The following is a 15,511-nucleotide window of genomic DNA, read 5'->3' as shown; positions in this document are numbered from 1 at the left end:
AACACTGTACATTTACCATTTAATTTTACTAATGCGTTATTATTATTACTATTATTACGGACAAGTTTACGTCTTATATCTTTCGATTTTTCATGCCTTGTAGTGAAGCGTAGCGTAGCGTTGTATTTTTCATCTGAATTGGATATTCTTTTCATTCTACACTTTGCATTCCTTTGTGAAGTTGTGCACATTTTATATTGCATGAAGGGTTAGTCCATATACCACAGACCGAAAGAACTGTGCCCTTCTTCCATAGAACGTCAGTTAGTGAATTTAAGAATGGCTGTCTCCTTGATTATCCAGCGGGAGAACAGCACACGTTTAGCTGCATCTTATGTTGGGGAAGCCATAACGTTTGTTTGTGGAGCATATATCTTATTCTTTGTTGAAACTTTCCTAGTCCATCTGGTCTTGAGAGAAGATTTATCAGTCATTTGTAGCCTTTCCCACTGCTACATCAGCATCTTTACATATCTGCTAAAAATAACTCTATTTTACTCTGAAGGAAAAAGGCTCTCCCATATTAAGAATAATTTCAAGTGTCTGGATGTAGTCCTTTGGTGAAAAAAGTGCACATCTTCAGGAGAACCAGCTTCCTTCCTTTCTCTTGATCTCCTTTCTAAGTCTCTTAGTGGAACTGTTTCCCTCTTCAGCTCCTATTGCTGAGCTGTTTCTTTTCTTAGGGTACCACACCCTTGATCCTCCTCCTACTCTGCCCTTCAAAGCCTTTGTCCTTCCCATATTCGAAACAGTCAAGGTGCTCAGTTGGGATTATATTACTGCAAGATTCCTCATGGAATGATTTTTTTATTAACTTGCGTCTGTTCTTTGTCAGCTTTTCTGTTTAATTGTTCAGTTCTGCACTTACTCTTCCTCATGAAAGTATGTACTAGTTCAAGCTATTCTAAAGATAAATGATTGCTGAAATATATCCATCATCTATTATATGGATAGTTACTGGAATCATGTCTTGTAAAACAGACGAAAGCTGGGTGTCTTCGAATTTTCCTTTCACCTTTCCTGCGAGCTCTTGTAAACAAGATTACTTGCTCAAACACCTGGAATTCAACTCTTCTTTAGCATCGTCGATATGGCTTTTGCAGGACGAAGATCTACCGGAGGAGACCTTTCCTATCAGACTTTTTGATCTTCACCCAAATCTGGAAAATATTGTCATTGCTTTACTCCTGTCTGTGAATTCAGCACAATAGTTGGCTTTTTTTATTATTTAGTATCAAAGAGCTTTGTATTTGTTCTTGGCATCAAACGTTTTGCTGATTTCCATTTTCCTGTGACATACCAAGGGTTCTGTTCTTTCACCTATCTGTTTCTTCTCAATATCATAGACCATGTTCAATGTACCTGTTCTTTTCATTAATATGCTAATGACTCAACCTTTCATCCATATTTCTTCTGACACTGCCCAGCTGTCTTCTGTTAATCACAGCTAATCAAAATTCTTGAGAGCATGTCTGAATGAAGATCAATCATATTCACGTTTTCTGTCTCTAAGGATCAGTTTCTGACAGTCTCTCTTGTCTTTTCTCATTCCAGTTCCTTGGGTTTCTTATCTCCTATTCATTAATGGGCCATGCTTGCCAGTTGATTACGCATGCCTAATATGTGGTCTCTGTCTCATATAGCTAAAAAAAGTATGGCTCAGGTCAGATTTCCATTTAAATCTGACCCCTAAGTTTGACTCTGACTTCCCTCTTCACACTGGCACCATTAGTCTGTTCAAAATTTGTTACAGATTAAATTCTTATTTTACCTTTGACCTTTTAAGTCTGACCTTGACTGGCAGCTCATTCTGCACATTGACTCTGGTATTAGATTATAGTACAAAAGTTATGGCTAAAGACAAATTCCTATTCATGCTGTGACCCTGACCTTGACCTTGCTATATGCATTGGAAGTAATTTCTCATGAAAAGGTGCATCTGTGTATCAGTTTGCAACTGGCTAAGGTATACTATTTTGGAGAATAGGGACATACATATATATATATATATATATATATATATATATATATATATATATATATATATATATATATATATATATATATATATATATATATATATAGTGATTATGATTGAGGAGTAACAGAAGACCTGCTAGCTATCTTTGTGCCTTTGTGATCAGGGTATAATGGACAAATACCGCTGGCCTCCAAGGTGCCAAAGAACCATTGACTGCTTGGCTTGAGTGCCACAAAGGGTGTCCATAAAGGACCCCGAGTGCAGGTTCAGTTTAAAAGTTGTCCCCTCAGTCTAGTGTGGGCGGGCGATGGGCGCAGGTGACTGTTAAGACACTGGTGGGCAACGCGTACTGCCATAGAGTACTCCCTGGCTGTAATTGCATAAATTAACGTAACATAACATTAACTACGGGGCCCTGTGTAATTTTAATGATAATATATGTGTGTTAATTGTATCCTACGTGTTTCATTTGTATTGGTAGAACTCTTATATGACCGAATTTGGGTCATAATTTTGGTGTCAGTCGTGAAGTGTTGCCAGTCCATCATAGATAACCATGTAGGCTAGTTGTGAAAGTGAAATAAACAGTGCAGACTAGAAGGAAAATGGTGTGTGGCATCGGTGATACCAGTGCTAACAGTGCCAGTGATGCCAGCAATAGCAGCAGTACCAGGGAAGTGGACAGTGTGAAAGAGCTGTCAAGAAATATCCAACACGTGTTAAATCTAAGATGGAAGAAAACCTGTCAACCCACTCACAATTTTGGCATACGTCATGTCGTTTCCACGACTGAACCAAGTGTGATCAGTCGAAATCAATAAAAATCTACCGTTACTAGATGGATCAGTGCCTGAGTTCAATAACTCATGCCATGGGGAGGGTTTCCTTTCGATCTAAGTCTTCATAAGGTGTATTGAAAATGCCACCATAGGCTGGTCAGATAAAGAAAGAATTGTGCAGACGAAGGAAAAGGTGACAGGGAGTGCTGCCCACCAAGTAAGAAGCTGGGACGTCAGTTATTCAGCTGACTGGAGGATTTCAAGCAATGCCTCTCCCAACAATTTGTCCTATACTGGGAAGAGAAAATGGAAATTTAGAGGTGTATAGGCCTGCACTGGGGGTGGGGAGTTGATCTTGGCATTCTGTGTTCACATTAATGAAGACTATGAGAGTCTCACCCCTGAAGGGGAACAGACCATGGAGAGAAAAGAAGTCTTCTCCCAACGCATGATGAGGGGAACTCTCCCACCTCCGTGGTGGGATTCCTGTATGACAACGAGAAGCCCTTGCAGGTCTTACTACCAAAGGTGCAACTGCTGCCGAACCATGAACGACGACAGCAAGCAGGTGGGGAGGCGCAAGCCACCTCCCAGCCACTGTTTGCAATGGTTAACAGCAGGGGCAAACCGGTCCTCAGCCAGCCCCACCCATCATCCAGGGGGCTGGGCCCCGCAGCAAGGGACCTTGAAGAGGCAAGGGGAAAACAGGCAGGAATGGGGTGGCTGGCCTTTGCTGGAGGTGTGGGAAGGGTGGCCATCTGCGGGCCCAGTGCCCTTCTTCCACTGAGTAATGACGGTGTTTTTGATGCAATGCGACAGACCATCTTGTGAATGCCTGTATAAAAAAACGTCAGCCAGTGGAACATCGCTCCCCCTGCACCAAGGAGGGGAAGGGTAAGGCACCATGGATGAGGAGCCAGAGGCAGGAGCCTGGCTACAACCACGCCTAGCAGGGCCATATGACAATTGTGACCCGGCAGAACAAGGGACGCTTTGTCGTGGAGGGAGGGAGCCAGCCAACCTCCCGAGAAATATTGGAGAACCCTTCACCAGTGGTCACTGCTCCTACCCAAAAGGAAGAATGGTATGCAAGAGCCTTCCTCCTGCCCCCAGTTTGTGAGAGAGACCAAGGTACCAGTGTTGTCTGCACAGGTAGTAGAGTGCTAGGAACGAGCTTTGATCGACACTTGTACAAGTGTGTCTTTGTTAGAAGAACACCTAGTGACCGGGTCAGTACAGCCCATGAGGGGTTGTCTAGTTTTTTGTACATATGGCAGCCATCAGATGGTAACCCAAAGGACTGTGAAGCAAAAGGTAACCATCAATGGGCGAGCCATGACGCATACCTTCTATGTAGTGCCAAAATTATATGTAGAAGGAGTCAGTAATATTAGGAATTGATTTCATGCGAAAGAACAAAATAGCAATAACTGGCAGAAATGGGAAGGAGATTGAAGTATTTTTGAGAGGACAACAAATCCTTGTAGAGGGGGGGAGGCAGAAATGCATAAGTCTCTCCCTAAGCTCGAAGGGTGGAGGCAGGAGATGTGGCACCACCTCACATCCTCTCATCCCTAACTGTGACACCAGCACGAAATATACCAGAAGGCACATTAGTTATGATCAAACCCCACCAAAAATGGGAAGACTTCATCATCCCAGCGAGGTGATGCAAGGCGAAGAAAGTGTGCCCTTTATTAATGTGAGTGGTCAGCGCATTGTGTTAGATAGTGGGTCGATATGTGACTTTGAACCTTACGAGATAGCAGACGCCTCTCACATACTCACGACCTTGGGTAGCACACATCAAGGTCTCGGTGAAGAGCGTCTGGGTAGACTCCTCCAGACAGCTGGTGTGTCTACTCCTGTTACTTACCAGAAAATTGTAGAAGAAATTGTATGAGGTTACAAGATGTAATTGCAATTGGCAAAGAAACCCCAAGCTGAATTAATAATTTCCCTTTTGTTACAGAGACTGGGAATCACCCACCCATAAGTTCTAAGCCTTGTAGGATTCCAGTTTGTTACCAGTGGGAAATGGGGGATGAAATTAATAAATTAAGGGAACAAGGGACAATTAGAGAAAGTGAATCTCCCCAGGCCTCGCCAATCGTGATGGTTAAAAAGGAGGATGGTTGTCTTAGGCTATGTGTTTATTACAGAAAGTTAGACACTATCACAAAAGACAATGCATTCCCATTGCCCTCTATCGAAAAATTGTTGATTAAGGTCAAAGATAGTAAATTCTTCACCACATTGGATTTAAAGTCAGGCTATCAGCATATATCTTTAGACGGGAGTAGCAGAGAAAAGATGGTCTTTATAGCAAATGTTCAATTGTTCGAATATAATTACCTCCCTTTTGGAGTAAAGAATGCCCCTGCCCATTTTTCACGTTATGATGTCCATACTAGCTTCGCTATTAGGACATAGCATGTTTGTATACTTAGATGACATAATCATAGTAGGGGCTACAGTAGAAGAACATAAGAAAAACATTGTCAGTGTCTTAGAAGCTTTAAAGAGGCATGGTATGAAAATTATTCTAACCAAATGTAAATTTTTCCAACAGGAAATTGAATTTTTGGGGCACATCGGAACATCTGAAGGCCTTAAGCCCTGTGCTGATAAAGTTGCAGCAGTCAAAGAATTTCCCCAACCGAAGAACACAAAGGAAGTAAATTCATAAAAAATTTTGGTAAAATAGCGATACCGTTAGATTCATGGAGAAAGCAGTCAGGTTCTCATTGGGGACAAGAGGAAGGAATAGCTTTTCAGGAGTTAAAGATTTCACTCACTAGCAATGAATTATTGGCATATCCAAAGTTTGATCAACCATTTCTAGTAACCACACAGTACCTTCGATAGAGAGGCATTGGTGATTCTATGGATGCTGGAGAGACACCACTACTTTTTTGCTGGGGCGTAAATAAACCAGATCATTGCGCAATGAGAGATTTATTCAAGAAGGGATTTAACCACTTAACAGGCTCGTTGGATTGAGCGGCTGTTAGAGTTTGATATTGTGGGGATTGAACATACAGTGGGGAAAACAAATAAAGTGGCTGATGCTCTCTCAAGGAGTGCCATAATTGGAGCTACAACTCGAGCTGCAAAGAGAAAGGAACAATGATGGGAGAACCAGTTGAATACCTCAGAGGCACCTGTGGTTGAAAACAGGAAGGAGTCAGTAACTCAAGGATTGGGGAGAGAAAACGGAGGTGTGAGTCGAACCAGCTGTGGGAATGAGAGATTGGAATGAGAGATTGAGCAGGTTAAGGCTTATGTAAGAGGTACGAGTAACGAGTTTCCTGATTTCATAACAGTGCCCAGGGATATGTTCTTCATCGTAGAAGATATCTTGTTTTGTAATTAGGAGAAGAGACTGGGTGATATCTGTTTGCGCATCATTCTTCCTCCCTCTTTCATAGAGAAAGCCATCCACATAATACATGTAAGCCCTTATGCAGGACATACAGGGATAGAGAGGTCCCCAAAGTGGGCACGAGAATCCTGTTTTTGGGTAGGGATGAAAAAAGACATTGTTAAATTCATCACCCAGTGCCATATCTGTAATACCATGAAAAACCATAGACATACTATTCCGAAGGCTCGAATGTGGCCAGTGGAGCCAACCAAATTTGTAAGTTTATGCATTGAAGTTGTGGGACCCTTCCCCCGCGGGACAGGCAGTTCAGGTGTGTGTGTGTGATGGTGGATGCATTCACGCGATATATGCACACATATGCGATGGTGGATAAATCAGTGGTATCGGTTGCCAGAGCCTTAAGTTCATTCATAGTGAAGTTCGACGGTCCCCGTACATTAATCAGTGACAGTGGACGTGAATTCATCAACGAAATAATAAAAGACCCAACAAAAATGCTGAATGTAGAGCATTTCACAACAGCCTCTTACCAGCCTTCTGCCAATGGGTTAGTTGAATCCCATAATAGAGAAGTAACAAGTATTTTGAAATATTTAGCAGTGGACATTCCAAATCAGTGGTTAGAGATGTTGCCAGTGGCGGAACTTGCGCTTAACACTGCTTATAAGAGCTTCATAAGAGATACCCCATATTTCTTAGTGTATGGAAAGGACCCCTCATTCCTGTATACTGTGATCATGGACCTTAGAACTTTGCCCTTACATAGTGTTGAACAATACCGGGTGATATTCTGTAACCTGACCTGAAGAGTGTTCCAGATAACGCAGAGGCTTTTGTTGAGGGCCCATGAAAAATTTCAGACAAAATATGATCAGCAGTACCACACATGAATGTTTAAGATACAAATGGGAGACATAATCTATTTGAAAACATAAACTTGAGCCCGCATACTTGGGACCGTATGTGTGACAGAAATTAAAAACGACACTGCAGTGATCCAGCAAAATAAAACCGGTTTTCAAGGTGAGTACCACCTATCACACATGCATCCCGTCAGAGAAGATATCTTGATATGGCACCTGAGTAAGCCAGTACCCCCTTTTCCAGGACTGCCCTGCTATCTGGGGAAGGAAAGTGCAAGCCTGTCTAGGGATCATTAGTAGTGCACCTGACATGCACACGGACAAAGGTTACAAATATTGGTGTAGTGTCCTGTTGTGAAAAGAAATCATCATTTATGTGTGTGTGTACTTGCATTCATGTTCTTTGTATTTCATTTTTTGTGGTTGATTTTATTCTTGTCTATTTGATGTCATTTGTTCTAATTATTCAGTTTTTTGTGATAAAAAAAAAGAATTAATAGTCTTGATTGTTGATAGTAATCTGTTTTTATTACTGAATTGCAGGTTATTGCACTCCAGTTAAAAAAAAAAAAGTTTGTGTTAATGTGTGGAGCTAAGATTATCAATGCACTGATCCAGCTATATACTGTAATTCTTCTCTTTTCATTAAAATCATGATTGCAGTGTGTTGTGTGGAATTTATAACAAACTGTAATTTGCCAGTTGTAAGCACGCAATTTGAACCTGCCTTGCTAATTTTAACTTAAAGCTTGCTAATTTTAACTTTGTTGCATGAACTATTGGTAACACACGTCGGGTTGCATGAAGTATAATGGTAACATACGTCGGGCAGTGTGGTTCTCAAATGGCAGTGAGCAAATAACAGAAAGCAAATAACAGAAAGAATGATATATATAATATATATATATATATATATATATATATATATATATATATATATATATATATATATATATATATATATATATATATATAAATATATAAATAGTGTTGTGAATTCTGCAAGACACAGAACTTTAGGGGGGAGTGGTGATTTATGATTGAGACTTAATGTGCCTTTGTGATCAGGGTATAACGGACAAATGCTGATGACCTCCAAGGTGTCATACAACTGTTGATGGCTTGGCTTGAGTGCCACAAAGGGTGCCCATACACGATGTTCCTATTGGCCTTTTTTGAACATGGGAGCCAATCATCGAAGACCTAAGATCTGAGGACCTCGAGTGCAGGTTCCCTTTAAAAGTTGTCCCTTCATTCTAGCCTGGGCAGGCAATGGGCACAGGTAACTGTTAAGACAGTGGTGGGCAACACACACTGCCATAGAGTACCCCCAGCTGTAATTGCATAAATTAACATAACGTAACATTTGCTACAGGTCCCTGTGTAATTTTAATGCTAAAATATGTGTTAATTGTATCTTATGCTTTCATTTGTATAGGTAGAACCCTTATTGACTGAGAGGTCATATATATATATATATATATATATATATATATATATATATATATATATATATATATATATATATATATATTTATATATATACACATACATACATACCTGTATATAAATGTATATATATTGTTATGGGGGTCCTTCGCTAGTGAGTTTAATTATTATGCACTTTGGTTTATATTACCTTACTTTACCTAAGACCCACATATTCTGTCAATTAAGGGTAAACTTACCTCTAAAGGACAGATAGTGAATAGATCAGGTCACCAGTTAACACTCGTTAACAAAGAATAGGGTTTATTCATAACCACAGGAATGAATTCAGCAAACTTGCTGGAACACTAGTTTCAACAAAACAAGTAAACTAAATAAAGTGAATGGATTATTTACAGGAGCTAACCACAGCTCAGGATATGGTCCATGTTAGGACACACTTCAGTGCTACATAGAATGAGCGCAACAGATTTAGGGTTCTCAGACTCTGTACCAGGAATTTACTGCAAGGTTGAATTAAGGCTTCTTGATACTAATGATGCAGATTCTTCTCCCAGAAAGAGGATGTTGCGCAGGCCCAAGGCGTACATAATTCTGGAAAAGATGTATCCAGATAATAATCTTGCATTACAGAAACTCTCACTTGTCATTACTAATCACAAGGGGATGATCCTCAGTTCAAAAATAGTACATTTAACATTATGGAGAATGAGTTATGTGACTTAACTAGACAACAATAATTGTACTTGACAGATAACTTCATAAATGGTATATGTTTTACTAGGATTTCTTAATCAGTGACTGTTTAAGAGAGGAAAAATTGAAACATGAAAAATGAGAGTTGCAGTCGAAGGGAAAGAGAACTGGGAGTAACTGTCACAATCAGACTTACCTCTGGGGGAGATAATACAATGTTCAGATGTATTAGTTTCCTTGGTCCATTTGGAATAACAATTTTCTCCCTCACTTTCGGAGAGGGACTGAGAGACAAAGGGGGGTTTAGTGGACCGGCCAAGATGCATCTTGCCTCGAGGTCTCAACTCAGAGTCTGTAGATGTGGGTTGTCTTGGGTCGCGGCGGTTTTCAAATTCCTCCTGCACAGGCTTCTGACCTGAAAGGACAAAGACTCACCATTACAAAGGTCACAGAAAAGTAAGCTTAAGATACTGTTTATCTAAGGTCTGTCCTAGCAAAACCTGTTCCTTCTTATATTCCTCTGAACTAAAATTCTTACCCCTTTGACAGTTGGGATCTGTTAAAAACAACTCCTGCCTACTTGCTTCTTCCTACATCGTATGCCCTCTTACTTTAACAAAGATAAATTTCCTGTATTAGATTAAAGCAAGGAAGAGAGGTCGAACAGGTAATATATATATATATATATATATATATATATATATATATATATATATATATATATATATATATATATATATATATATATATATATACATACATACATACATACATACATACATACATACATACATACATACATATACAGGCAGTCCCCGGTTTCTGACGAGGGTTCCGTTTTTACGCTGCGTTGTAAACCAAAAATCATCGTAAACTGAAAAATCGTCAAAAATCCTAAGAAAACCTTACTTCTAATGCTTTGGGTGTATTGAAAATGATGTAAACTGCATTTTTATTGAGTTTTTCATAAAAAAAAACTCCAAATTTTGATTATTCTGTCATTTTGGAGCCATATTTCTTCCGTCGGATCGGCGTACGACACGTCGTAAGTCGTAACCCCAGAACATGCATCGTAAACCGGGAAATAATTTCTGATGAATATATTTGAAAAGCGTCAGTAACCTTGGAACGTCAGTAAACAGGGGACTGCCTGTATATATATATATATATATATATATATATATATATATATATATATATATATATATATATATATATATATATATATATACAGTATATATATGCACATATATATTCTTATGGTTTTACCTGTGAGGAAACTTGAATTCTGAGCAGGGAATTTACCTTTATGATTTTACCATGGGAAGGTTCTTGTATCTGACTATTTTGGGTTCAGGCAACCATAACAGAAAAGGTATGAGCTACAGATTTTACTAAATAGGGGGAAGCTGCAGATAAACACTTAGGTTCACTTTAAAATCACATATATTTACATTAACAACAAAATCAGAAGAACGGGGAATCACTGAGGCAGGAAACAATCCTGCTGAATAATTAAATTACCTTAACAAATAATAATTGAAGAATGTTGAAGAAATCCACTTCATTGGCACAGTAGGGTTAAATGGCTGTGGTTAGGACCATGGCAAGCAGGGCACAATCAAAAGGAAGATTCCACAGCAAGCATCTCCGCCTGCAGTGGAGAATGCACGAGTTTGTGTGACGGAAGAAGCAGCGTAATCAAAAGAAAAGTAGTGAAGTGCACAGAAGGTGCCAAGGTATCACAATTTACAACACTGGAAACACGATTTAAATTAATGTGCCAAAATAATAAAGCCAAGTCTGACATGGAATTTTTACTCGAAAATTAATTGGAAAAATAGTGAAAGAATAATAAGTTTGTGACTAATTAAGAAATACCTCTGATCAGGGTACATTACCTTTGTTGGAGTGTTGTCTTTGCCTTGGATAAGAATGGAGGAGGAAATGAGCAGGCTTTCAACGGAAGAAATACTTGGGCTTAAGCAATAAAGCCACTTGTTGGGAATAAGGCCCAGAAGGAGCGGGGGTCAAAGGGGGAGCTGCTTCAGGTGCAGCAGCCAGGATGCCTCTCTGAGTTCTGACTCATCGTGGGTCGTTGTCGGCCCTTTTATGACTTTGTAGGATTAACTTCCCACTCTCTCTTGACACTCAGTTCACTGTAATATGATCGTGTCCATGGGTCATTGACGTGCTGTCTTTAATGCGGTCAACCACATGGCAGGGCAAGGCCCATGTGGTAAGTTGCTATGGGACTGAACTTTCTCCTTGATTTAATCCTCTCCACTGACTCGTCTTAGCCTACGGCAGGGATTTATCTCCCGACAGCTTTGCTCCTAGAACAGAGGTATTCAGAGCAGTCACAGGTCCAAAGAAAAGGCAATAAAGGAGTGTCTAGGGAGCAGTAAGTTAGAGATTAAGAAGGGGCAAATGTTTTCCATAGCCTTCCTATCAGTCAACAGCTTGATGAAAAATGACTGTGCTTCTTTGAACAGAATAAAACAATTTTAGTTTTACGTTACTTTTCTTACAAGCAAGGTTTATATTTTATCTTATTTCTTTCTGTGAAGCTAGGAGGAAGATGTCCCTTAGCAATATACAGTATATAGATATATGTATTCTTACGCTTGAAGGTGCAGCCCTAGAAAACTTACCACAAGGATGTTGCTTATCTGACTGTATTACAGTACAAGGTAAAATAAGATGAGAGGGAACAGGGGCTGAAGGCCCTACTTTAGAGGGATTCTGGAGAGAAACTCTCAGGATAACTAAACTACAGGTATTTACAATACAAAATCAGAAGACAAGGAGGGATAAGGCAGGCCATGGGGGGTCCTGCAGCAGCACATAAATGAATAATAGCTGTTAACTGGGTGCCGGGGATTAAACTTCAGTGGCACTATTCATAAGGTTGCAATTGGAAATTCGTTGGTGTAACCGACAGGCATACAGTCGTGGCAGAAGGGTCCACAGTGGCAAGCACTCCTTTCTGCAATAGAGAAAGGCATATGATCACTTGATAAATTAACGGTAATAGTGAGGATAAGAGGCTAGTGCTGAGGGCGACAAGAAATCCTCTTTTCCTAAAGCACTATTAAATAAACTTGTGACACGAGTTTAACATGAGAGGTCAGGTCTATGTCATAGTTGCACTTGGAAATGGAAACATTTAGAAGAAAAAGCTAAGTGACTGGACAACCTCAATTCCTTACTATACCTTAATTCTGAATGGGTGGCTCCTGTGGTCGTACCAGTGGAAGGAGGGGGGGTTTGTTGGCACTGGTTTTAAGAGACAAGGACTGAGTCATTCAGCCACAGATGGATGCTGGCTCTGAAGGAGCGGGCAGTCAAAGGTGTGACTGCTTGGCAGTGTTCCGGTCTTTCAAATTTCTGCGATGGGTGCTATTTATCAACACCTAGGATCACCATCTTTTGAGCCCAGAAGGCATCCAGATGCATTCTGGGTACATCCAACTTTCTCTTTTAGCGAATGCTGTATGGTCAATCCGTCCAACTTTCTTTTTTGTTGAATACTGGGCAGTTAATCTATGCCTCAAGTTGTACAGGAGGCGCGGACATCTTAATCAGTGCCTCGGGTCATTCAGGTGGCCTGGCATCTTCTCCGAGCTCAGGTCAGTACCTGGAATAAGAGGTTTATGGCAATCATGGAGCTCAAGAGAGGGATAGAAGCAATAAGGGACTAATAGAATGAGATCGAAAGGGAAATTTTCCACGACCGACCGACAGCGTATCGCGGCAAGCAAACTTAATTAACAGAAGGTTATTAAGTTTGTTTATTATGAACTTTTACTTTATTCTTGAAAGGTGACTTGCCATGGGAGTGTTAACTCTCCTAGCAATATATATGGAAAGGTCTTGATTTTTATTTAATGTTGGTTTGGGTCACTACTCTAGCAAGTTACGAATGTCTGGTGCAAGAATTCTCATCTCATTTTACATACCTGGGCTCTTTGCAAGTGCTCAAGGCTGCACCTCCCCTTAGCTCCTGTGTCAATTGAAATTAGTTTACTATGTGATGAATTTGATAGGTTTACTATGGGCACCACAATACTTACCATGGCACAACAACTGTGGATTATTATTATTGTGTAAAACTTTCTCAGACGTCTTCGAAGATGGAGTTACCGATTTTCTCAGACTCCAATTTAAACTTGATCTTTCACACAGAAATGAGGAATATCACAACCCAATGCATTGTTCTTAGAGCTAATTAACACTCATGGACCAACCAAGGGCCTTCAGTGATACAGCTGCACTTGCAGTTTTTACAGTTTTAGAATACAGTATAGAATTTAGGCCGAAGGCCAAGTGCTGGGACCTGTGAGGTCATTCAGCCCTGAAAAGGAAATTGGTAGTAAGAAAGTTTGAAAGGTGTAACAGGAGGTAAACTTCACAGTTGTACTATGAAGCATTTGTTAGAGAGGAGAGGGTGGAAAGTCAGATGGAAGAAGAATATGAACGGGGGTACAGTAAAAGGAATGAAAGAGGTTGCAGCTAGGGGCCGAAGGGATGCTGCTAAGACTCTTAAGTAATGCCTACAGCAAACCACATGAGGTGCACTGATGGGACTACTCCCCTGCAGGGATAAGTTCATCGTTGGAGGAGTCGGTAGAGTTGTCGGGTAGCACTCTGCTAGCCATAAGTTCAAGTCTCCGGCCAGCCAATGAAGAATTAGAGGAATTTATTTCTGGTGATAGAAATTCATTTCTCACTATAATGTGGTTTGGATTCCACAATAAGCTGTAGGTCCTGTTGATAGGTAAACAGTTGGTTCTTAGCCACGTAAAATAAGTCTAATCCTTTGGGCCAGCTCTAGGAGAGCTGTTAATCAGCTCAGTGGTCTGGTTAAACTAAGGTATACTCTTCCTACGGTGATAAATATTTATAGACCATAGTAACAATGATAATTAATTTATTTGCAAGGTAACAACTAGAAAGGAAAAATATACTGACAAAAATTTAAAAAAATGAGTGAAGGTGAATCAAAGATGTGCAGTGACGAACTTATTAACTCATGATGAAAAGAAAAGTTACACACAATGATTTATTATCCACAAAAGCTAAAATTAATTCATTCTTAAAACTAACTTCAGTGCACTCACATGTAGACAACAACAGGATTTAAACTCATGCCAGTTCCCTGTAGAATGAGAACTGGAGTCAAGTCCCCTAAAGTAATGGACTTCACTCCTAACATGTAGAATAGGAGGACACTTAAGAGGCATAGTCAGTGCACCTCACAGGATGCACAGTAGGCATTACCAAAGGTTCTTTGCAGCGTCCCTTCGGCCCCTAGCTGCAACCCCTTTCATCCCTCTTGCTTTACCTCCATACATGTTGTCATTCTTCCATCTGCTATCCACCCTCTCCTAACAATTATTTCAATGTGTAACTGCGAGGCTTTCCTCCTGTTGCAGCTTTCAAACCTACCTACTCTACTCTCAAATTCCTCTCCAGCACTGAATGACCTCATAGGTCCTAGTGCTTGGCCTTAACTATATATTCCATTCCATTACACTTACGAGGCATAAGAATGGAAACCCTGTAGGGGGGTAGCGCCGTTGATGCACCTCATGCAGTGCACTGTAGGCATTATTTAAGTTTCTTTGCAGAGTCCTTTAGGCCCCTAGCTGCAACCCCTTTCATTCCTTTTACTGTACCTCATTCGTATTCCTTCTTCCTTGTTGCTTTCCACCCTCTTCTAACAATTGTTTCTTAGTTCAACTGTGAGGTTTTCCTCCTGTTACACCTTTAAAACCATTTATTCTCAGTTTTCCTTTCAGCATTGAATGACCTCACAGGGCTCGGCGCTTGACCTTCGACCTAAATTGTATATTCTGTTCTATTCCATAAGAATAGAAAGGAATCGGGAATGTATAGGACTACAAGCAAGATGTTTTACTGCTGCGATGAATGTATAATTGAGTGGCTGTCCAAGGTGTGCTTGGTATGATTTGATGAGAGCAAGGTTCCACAAGAGACCAAGGATTATAGGAATACAATGTTAGTATACCAGGAAAGGATATTGAAGGGTTCTTCGAGGATGTATGGTATATAAGTTGAGGTGTTGAGATCGATTAACAAATTTATGATGGTAACAAAGCACGTGTTGGCATGAATAAGTGGGAGAGTGGCTGAGCGTAGAAATGGTTGTAAGATGACTATCTTATGCCTCTGGCTGTTTAAAATCCTTATAAATGAAGTGATAAGATGTCTGAAATCCTTATGAATGGAGTGATAAAGAGTTAAAGATAGGAATCGGATGTGAGTGGAAAGTTTGTGATAAGAAAATGGAAAGGCTGACGTTTGCAGAAGACACTGTGTGAACGGAAAA

At 40.2% G+C, this 15,511-nt stretch overlaps 1 protein-coding gene across 3 annotated transcripts in view; it reads left to right on the top strand.

Annotated features, from left to right (window-relative positions):
• Nucleotides 1-15,511, top strand: part of LOC136835029 (uro-adherence factor A-like) — a 123,204-nt gene that overhangs the window by 12,632 nt on the left and 95,061 nt on the right. Inside the window, exon 1 of one of the 3 annotated variants that reach the window (XM_067098104.1) lies at nucleotides 5,978-7,171. The exons of the other annotated variants lie outside the window; for them this stretch is intronic. The gene's annotated coding sequence lies outside the window, so the exon portion shown is untranslated. Of the gene's footprint in view, nucleotides 1-5,977; nucleotides 7,172-15,511 lie in introns of those variants that run through there. 3 annotated transcript variants of the gene reach the window in all.

Source organism: Macrobrachium rosenbergii, chromosome 54 (assembly GCF_040412425.1).
Source record: "Macrobrachium rosenbergii isolate ZJJX-2024 chromosome 54, ASM4041242v1, whole genome shotgun sequence".
NCBI classification, from domain to species: Eukaryota; Metazoa; Arthropoda; class Malacostraca; order Decapoda; family Palaemonidae; genus Macrobrachium; species Macrobrachium rosenbergii.
This window is presented reverse-complemented; position numbering and strand designations above follow the sequence as displayed.